At 49.3% G+C, this 9,408-nt stretch overlaps 1 protein-coding gene across 21 annotated transcripts in view; it reads left to right on the top strand.

Annotated features, from left to right (window-relative positions):
- LOC118383124 (genetic suppressor element 1-like) overlaps positions 1–9,408 on the top strand; it is a 553,956-nt gene that overhangs the window by 413,471 nt on the left and 131,077 nt on the right. The window lies entirely within an intron of this gene.

Here is a 9,408-nt window from a genome sequence, read left to right as displayed (position 1 = left end):
ATGGTGTGTGTTGGTCATGCTACGGCCCTGTGATGGTGTGTGTTGGTCATGCTACGACCCTGTGATGGTGTGTGTTGGTCATGCTACGGCCCTGTGATGGTGTGTGTTGGTCATGCTACGGCCCTGTGATGGTGTGTGTTGGTCATGCTACGACCCTGTGATGGTGTGTGTTTGTCATGCTACGGCCCTGTGATGGTGTGTGTTTGTCATGCTACGGCCCTGTGATGGTGTGTGTTGGTCATGCTACGGCCCTGTGATGGTGTGTGTTGGTCATGCTACGGCCTTGTGATGGTGTGTGTTTGTCATGCTACGGCCCTGTGATGGTGTGTTGGGTTTGTTTGCTGCTTTGTGTGTGTGCGTGTGCTGTGTGTGTATTTTGCATATGTGTGCTCAGGTAGATCAGGCGAGGGCTTTTATTACCAGTTAACACCCTACTAGCAGTAAGGGAGGGAGGGAGAGTAGCTGTACGTAAGTAGTGTGCTTGGTTTGCCAGATCAATGATGTGTGGCTGTGTGATCGATGTGAGGGCTTAGAGGACTGAAGCGGGCTAATGGGCAGGTCAGTGGATCAGGCACAGCCTCGCCTCCTACACCTGTTAATAGGCCTCACCACACTCCCCTGACACACACTGAGAGAGAGGGGGGGGGAGTGGGAAGTAGAAGAAGGAGAGAGAGGTGGAAGGAGAAGAGGGAGAGAGAGGGGGAGAGAGATGGGGGAGAGGAGAAGGAGGAGAGAGGGACAAGGGGAGAGAAAGAGAAAAGAGAGAGACCTATATAATAGGTGGTGTCAGAGGAAAGCCCATAAAATTGTCAGAGACACCTGTCACCCAAGTTATAGACTGTTCTCTCTGCTACCACACGGCAAACGGTACCGGAGCCCCAAGTCTAGGACCGAGAGGCTCCTCAACAGCTTCTACCCCCAAGCCATTAGACTGCTGAACAATTCATCAAATCGCCACCGGACAATTTACATTGACCTCCCCCCTCCCTTTTTGTACACTGCTGCCACTCACTGTTTATTATCTATGCATAGTCACTTCACCCCCACCTACATGTACAGATTACCTCAACTAGCCTGTACACCCGCACACTGACTCGGTACCGGTACCCCCTGTATATAACATCATTATTGTTATTCTTATTGTTACTTTTTATTTGAATCTACTTTGTAAATATTTTCTAAAACTATTCTTGACCTGCATTGTTTGTTAAGTGCTTGTAAGTAAGCATTTCACGGTCAAATCTACACCTGTTGTATTCAGCGCATGTGACAAATAAAGTTAGATTTGATTTGACACACAGACACACACACACACACACAGATACACACAGATACACTAATAAATAGACTTGTATCTCCCTCCTTTACTCCTGTACACTCAACCCTCCCCCCCACACACACACACTCTCTCTATCTCCTCTCTATCACTCCCTAGCAGACTGTAGCAGTACCATATGGCTCAGTGTGTGTGTGTGTGTGTGTGTGTGTGTGTGTGTGTGTGTGTGTGTGTGTGTGTGTGTGTGTGTGTGTGTGTGTGTGTGTGTGTGTGTGTGTGTGTGTGTGTGTGTGTGTGTGTGTGTGTGTGTGTGTGTGTGTGTGTGTGTGTGGTTGGTATTTAAAGGCATGTACAGTAAATATGACAGGGATTAGTAAACAGACCTTACCTAATCTCAACAGACCTTACCTAATCTCTTCAAACTCTACCCTCTCACACAATGCTCATAAAGACTCTATCAGCCGCCTCCCAACACATCTTATTGGCTCAGACAGAAATCTCTGCCTGGTGATTTGTTATTTGTGGCTGTCTGTCTCTGTCTCTGTCTCTTTGGTCTGGCTAGGTGAGCCAAGGGTCAAACAGAGAGAGAAGGGAGACGTCTGTGTGGTTGTTTGTGGGCTGAATCAGTAGCTTTCCAATAAACCAATGTTGTTGTCGTTTAGGTTTCTCAGTTGTTGTTGTCCGTGTGTGGTTGTGTGTGTGTGTGGGTGCCAGGTTATTGGCAGCTGACGGTCTCACACTGAGACATATCACAAACACAGAGAGACCTCGTGGGTAGCCTACACAGGCAGGTTGGAGCCAGGGTATGATAGAAAAGCATGTGAACTCTATCTGCCTAAAAAATCTTTGATGTGTGTGGCTGTTCAAGAATCTCCTCCTCCCTTTTGAATCTGTTCTGCATGTTAAATGCCTTTATTTCCACCCGATCTTCATTTAATAACTGCCCCTTAAGACTAGCAGGAAACAAATGCCCCAGAGGCACCACACACACAACCGTCCCCCCCAACCATTATTATGCTTTCACAGAGGTACAGAGACATTTGAGGGGGTTTGGGTAGGCATAGATGGATAGAGAGGAGAGGAAATTATGGGCTGACAGGCCTAGAGGGGAAGAGGGGGCCCCAGGCAGTCCATGGGAGGGCCCCACTCTATTCTTCTCCACCTCTCTGAGTGTGTCTCCCCATAGCAGGCTCTGAAAGGCCTGCTACTTGTCCTCTAAACAAAGGGAGAGAAGGAGGGGAGGGGGAGAACCGTGTGCCTTTCAGAGGAGAAGGGGAGTTCAGAAAGGAGGTGAAGGAGGCATTCTATTCAGCCATGGAGGGGGGGCACACATGCTTTCACTGTGCCTGGCAATCCCACCGTCAGTCCTCACACACACACACACACACACACACACACACACACACACACACACACACACACACACACACACACACACACACACCACTGCAATGTACACTGTGTGACACAAGAGCAAGGGGGAGAAGAGGAGAGAGAGGTACACAATAATTAAATTCTATAGCATTCAACTACAGCATTCAACTACAGCATTCAACTACAGGATTCAACTACAGCATTCAACTACAGCATTCAACTACATGATTCAACTACAGCATTCAACTACAGCATTCAACTACAGGATTCAACTACAGCATTCAACTACAGCATTCAACTACAGCATTCAACTACGGGATTCAACTACGGGATTCAACTACAGCATTCAACTACAGCATTCAACTACGGGATTCAACTACAGCATTCAACTACGGGATTCAACTACAGCATTCAACTACAGCATTCAACTACAGCATTCAACTACAGGATTCAACTACAGCATTCAACTACAGCATTCAACTACAGCATTCAACTACAGCATTCAACTACAGGATTCAACTACAGGATTCAACTACAGCATTCAACTACAGCATTCAACTACAGGATTCAACTACAGGATTCAACTACAGCATTCAACTACAGGATTCAACTACAGCATTTAACTACAGGATTCAACTACAGCATTCAACTACAGGATTCAACTACAGGATTCAACTACAGCATTCAACTACAGCATTCAACTACAGCATTCAACTACAGCATTCAACTACAGGATTCAACTACAGGATTCAACTACAGCATTCAACTACAGCATTCAACTACAGGATTCAACTACAGCATTCAACTACAGCATTCAACTACAGCATTCAACTACAGGATTCAACTACAGCATTCAACTACAGGATTCAACTACAGCATTCAACTACAGCATTCAACTACAGGATTCAACTACAGCATTCAACTACAGGATTCAACTACAGGATTCAACTACAGCATTCAACTACAGGATTCAACTACAGCATTCAACTACAGGATTCAACTACAGCATTCAACTACAGCATTCAACTACAGGATTCAACTACAGCATTCAACTACAGGATTCAACTACAGCATTCAACTACAGCATTCAACTACAGCATTCAACTACGGGATTCAATACATGGTAAACATATTATGACCATTCCTCTGGATAAGAGCGTCTGCTAAATGACTTAAATGTAATGTAAATGTAATATAGAGAGAACTACAGTAGGTGTTACTGGTATTTTCATCCTCATCTCTCAGTGTGCCAGGTTTGAGGCGAAGGGTGGAGATTGGAGCAAGGCTCTCATACCTCCCTCCCTCCCCCTCTCTGTCTCTCTCTTATTTCTTCATTAGCGTGCTGTTAGCTGCGGCCGTGGAGCGAGGCCTTGTCTCCTGTGGCTGATAGATTGTAATGAATTTAACAGCAGTCAGATCCTTCAAAAGCCTCTCATAAGCTTAAGCCCCTTTATTAAATTAAGCTAACGACGCCTAAGGCCAGGACCACTGACGAAAGGGATGGAGGGAGGGATGGAGATGGTGGAAGAGATTGGAGGAGAGGGAACGGGAGGGAAGAGATGGAGGGAGAGGAGACAGGGAGGGAGGAGAGGGCTAGAGAGGGAGGGAGGGCTAAAAAACAGGGAAGAGAAAGGTGAGGGAGGCAGGGTGAGGAGGGGAAGGGAATACCCGGTGGGCTCCCATACGGAGGGGAAGGGAATACCCAGTAGGCTCCCATATGGAGGGGAAGGGAATACCCAGTGGGCTCCCATACGGAGGGGAAGGGAATACCCAGTGGGCTCCCATACGGAGGGGAAGGGAATACCCAGTAGGCTCCCATACGGAGGGGAAGGGAATACCCAGTGGGCTCCCATACGGAGGGGAAGGAAATACCCGGTAGGCTCCCATACGGAGGGGAAGGGAATACCCAGTGGGCTCCCATACGGAGGGGAAGGGAATACCCGGTAGGCTCCCATACGGAGGGGAAGGGAATACCCAGTGGGCTCCCATACGGAGGGGAAGGGAATACCCAGTGGGCTCCCATACGGAGGGGAAGGGGATACCCAGTAGGCTCCCATACGGAGGGGAAGGGAATACCCAGTGGGCTCCATACGGAGGGGAAGGGAATACCCAGTGGGCTTCCATACGGAGGGGAAGGGAATACCCAGTAGGCTCCCATACGGAGGGGAAGGGAATACCCAGTGGGCTTCCATACGGAGGGGAAGGGAATACCCTGTGGGCTCCCATACAGAGGGGAAGGGAATACCCAGTGGGCTTCCATACGGAGGGGAAGGGAATACCCAGTGGGCTCCCATACGGAGGGGAAGGGAATACCCAGTGGGCTCCCATACAGAGGGGAAGGGAATACCCAGTGGGCTTCCATACGGAGGGGAAGGGAATACCCAGTGGGCTCCCATACGGAGGGGAAGGGAATACCCAGTGGGCTCCCATACGGAGGGGAAGGGAATACCCAGTAGGCTCCCATACGGAGGGGAAGGGAATACCCAGTGGGCTCCCATACGGAGGGGAAGGGAATACCCAGTGGGCTCCCATACGGAGGGGAAGGGAATACCCAGTGGGCTCCCATACGGAGGGGAAGGGAATACCCAGTAGGCTCCCATACGGAGGGGAAGGGAATACCCAGTGGGCTCCATACGGAGGGGAAGGGAATACCCTGTGGGCTCCCATACGGAGGGGAAGGGAATACCCTGTGGGCTCCCATACGGAGGGGAAGGGAATACCCAGTGGGCTCCCATACGGAGGGGAAGGGAATACCCAGTAGGCTCCCATACGGAGGGGAAGGGAATACCCAGTGGGCTCCCATACGGAGGGGAAGGGAATACCCAGTGGGCTCCCATACGGAGGGGAAGGGAATACCCAGTAGGCTCCCATACGGAGGGGAAGGGAATACCCAGTGGGCTCCCATACGGAGGGGAAGGGAATACCCAGTGGGCTCCCATACGGAGGGGAAGGGAATACCCAGTAGGCTCCCATACGGAGTGGAAGGGAATACCCAGTGGGCTCCCATACGGAGGGGAAGGGAATACCCAGTGGGCTCCCATACGGAGGGGAAGGGAATACCCAGTGGGCTCCCATACGGAGGGGAAGGGAATACCCAGTGGGCTCCCATACGGAGGGGAAGGAATACCCAGTAGGCTCCCATACGGAGGGGAAGGGAATACCCAGTGGGCTCCCATACGGAGGGGAAGGGAATACCCAGTGGGCTCCCATACGGAGGGGAAGGGAATACCCAGTAGGCTCCCATACGGAGGGGAAGGGAATACCCAGTGGGCTCCCATACGGAGGGGAAGGGAATACCCAGTGGGCTCCCATACGGAGGGGAAGGGAATACCCAGTAGGCTCCCATACGGAGGGGAAGGGAATACCCAGTGGGCTCCCATACGGAGGGGAAGGGAATACCCAGTGGGCTCCCATACGGAGGGGAAGGGAATACCCAGTAGGCTCCCATACGGAGGGGAAGGGAATACCCAGTGGGCTCCCATACGGAGGGGAAGGGAATACCCAGTGGGCTCCCATACGGAGGGGAAGGGAATACCCAGTGGGCTCCCATACGGAGGGGAAGGGAATACCCAGTAGGCTCCCATACGGAGGGGAAGGGAATACCCGGTGGGCTCCCATACGGAGGGGAAGGGAATACCCAGTGGGCTCCCATACGGAGGGGAAGGGAATACCCAGTGGGCTCCCATACGGAGGGGAAGGGAATACCCAGTGGGCTCCCATACGGAGGGGAAGGGAATACCCAGTGGGCTCCCATACGGGGGAAGGGAATACCCAGTAGGCTCCCATACGGAGGGGAAGGGAATACCCAGTGGGCTCCATACGGAGGGGAAGGGAATACCCAGTGGGCTTCCATACGGAGGGGAAGGGAATACCCAGTGGGCTCCCATACGGAGGGGAAGGGAATACCCAGTAGGCTCCCATACGGAGGGGAAGGGAATACCCAGTGGGCTCCCATACGGAGGGGAAGGGAATACCCAGTGGGCTCCCATACGGAGGGGAAGGGAATACCCAGTGGGCTCCCATACGGAGGGGAAGGGAATACCCAGTGGGCTCCCATACGGAGGGGAAGGGAATACCCAGTGGGCTCCCATACGGAGGGGAAGGGAATACCCAGTGGGCTTCCATACGGAGGGGAAGGGAATACCCAGTAGGCTCCCATACTTGTAGTGCACCTGCGGCTGCCTGGTTGAGAGGGAATAGTAATGAGGCCCTAGCAAAGCCTCACTGTGGGGATAACTCAATGCAAATGTGTGTTTTGAAAAGTATCTGCGCTAGAAACCATCCAGTAAAACATGAATGTTTAACCACACTGCTGAATGCAGGCCTTTCAAAGCTGTGTTTACACTTTCCTAGCGTCTATGTAAATGACTTTGTGTGCTTGAAGCCAAGCCTTTGACATTGTGATGTTTATGGTTGTAGTATGGTGAGATGACAGGGGTGTGTTTTATTTTTTTTCTGTTTGTATGTGCATGTGCATGCATGTGTGTGACTTTGTGTGCCTGTGTGCGTGTGCCTGCTTGTGTTTGCGCGAGAGTGCATGCTTTCGTATGTGTGCACATGTCTCTGTGTGTGTGTGTGTGTGTGTGTGTGTGTGTGTGTGTGTGTGTGTGTGTGTGTGTGTGTGTGTGTGTGTGTGTGTGTGTGTGTGTGTGTGTGTGTGTGTGTGTGTGTGTGTGTGTGTGTGTGTGTGTGTGTGTGCGTGTGCATGTCTGTGTGTGTGTGCGTATGCATGTCTGTGTGTGCACGAGAGTGCATGCTTGCGTACATGTGCGCATGTCTGTGTTTGTGTGTGTGTCTGTAGAGCTGTCCTGGGGGCAGTATGCATGTCTGTGTTTGTGTGTCTGTAGAGCTGTCCTGGGGGCAGTATGCATGTCAGTGTTTGTGTGTGTGTCTGTAGAGCTGTCCTGGGGGCAGTATGCATGTCTGTGTTTGTGTGTGTGTCTGTAGAGCTGTCCTGGGGGCAGTATGCATGTCTGTGTTTGTGTGTGTGTCTGTAGAGCTGTCCTGGGGGCAGTATGCATGTCTGTGTTTGTGTGTGTGTCTGTAGAGCTGTCCTGGGGGCAGTATGCATGTCAGTGTTTGTGTGTGTGTCTGTAGAGCTGTCCTGGGGGCAGTATGCATGCAGACAGCAGGCAGATGAGAGGTTGGGTCCCAGAACTGCATCATCAGTCAGGATCGTGTAACCTCCTCTACCTGCTCTCTCTCTCTCTTTCTCTCTCTCTCTCTCTCTCTCTCTCTCTCTCTCTCTCGCTCTCTCTCTCTCTCTCTCTCTCTCTCTCTCTTTCTCTCTCTCTTCCTCTCTCTCTTTCTCTTTTCTCTTCCGGGTCACACAGAGGTGAGAGCTAAGCTTTCAGATAGATGGGGGGGAGTGAGTGAGTGAGTGAGTGAGTGAGTGAGTGAGTGAGTGAGTGAGTGAGTGAGTGAGTGAGTGAGTGAGTGAGTGAGTGAGTGAGTGAGTGAGTGAGTGAGAGAGAGATATGGTAGTCAGGCAGAAATAAAGAAATGCAGAGCAGTTAAAGTCCCATTAGAGCATCAGATAGAGGTTATCTGCAGTTTACCATCCTGATAGGAACTAAACCTCTCTCTTTCTCCCTCCCCATTTCTTTCAATGAAATTCAAAGGGCTTTATTGGCTTGGGAAACATATGTTAACATTGACAAAGCAAGTGAAATAGATAATAAACAAAAGTGAAATAAACAGTAAATATTACACTCACAGATGTTTTAAAGGAATAGAGACATTTTGAATGTCATATTATGTATATATATATATATATATATATAGTGTTGTAACGATGTGCAAATAGTTAAAGTACAAAAGGGATAATAAATAAACATAAATATGGGTTGTATTTACAATGGTGTTTCTTCTTCGCTGGTTGACCTTTTCTCTCTCTGTCTCTCCCTCTCTCATCCCCACTCCCAGTCCTCCCTTCAGTAATCTATTTGAATATGAATGATATCAAGCTCAGTGCCCACTAGTCAACTACTCGTTATAGTTTAGTTTACAACACAGTTATTTGTAGTTTTTTGTTATTTGTAATTGCCTGCTTGTTTTTTCTATTTATTTTTCGTTTTTTAAACAGCTTTAGAAGCTATGAAGAGGATATACTCAATGTGCAGGGACAAAATGCCATGTAGCCTAATCATTTAAAATGTGTGAGTGAAGGCCTGTGTTGGCAGGCAACACTTGGAAGTCTATGAGTTTTTACAATCAGAGTCCCATGCTTCTCCAACACTGGCTTATTGAGTGATCTACAATCAAGCCATTGATAAGTACACGGATGGGAGAGGGAGACAGTTCACGGTCAGTTCAGTGAGATAGACAGCTGCCTGGTATGTGGGAGCTGTGCTCTTGGTAGGTGTCTGCCCCCTTGTGGACGTTCAGTGAAATTGTCATTTTCATAGCTCTGCAGATTTCATGTCAATTCGATCGTCCATGCATTCTATAGCTCATGAACACGTAAATAAACATATGTTATATTTTTGGCCTACCTAAATCGGCTATTTCATGATCATTTTAGAAATTAAACTAGATTTGAATTGTGTTATGTTTAAAAGTAGACTAGTGTCATCAAACGATTAATGGAATTTAAAATGATAAATGCATGTATTCAGCCTATAAATTATAAATAGGCCTGCCTACCTACTTGCGAATTGATCTCATTCAACCCTGTGACACTAAGCAGCCTCGTCTGCCCCTCCTGCCTTATAACATGTGTAATGACACAACAAAGCCGCTACAGTACATGAACTCCA

Source organism: Oncorhynchus keta, chromosome 2, assembly GCF_023373465.1.
Source record: "Oncorhynchus keta strain PuntledgeMale-10-30-2019 chromosome 2, Oket_V2, whole genome shotgun sequence".
Lineage (NCBI taxonomy): Eukaryota > Metazoa > Chordata > Actinopteri > Salmoniformes > Salmonidae > Oncorhynchus > Oncorhynchus keta.
Note: the sequence above shows the minus strand (reverse complement) of the source record. Positions and strands in the feature narration are given on the sequence as shown.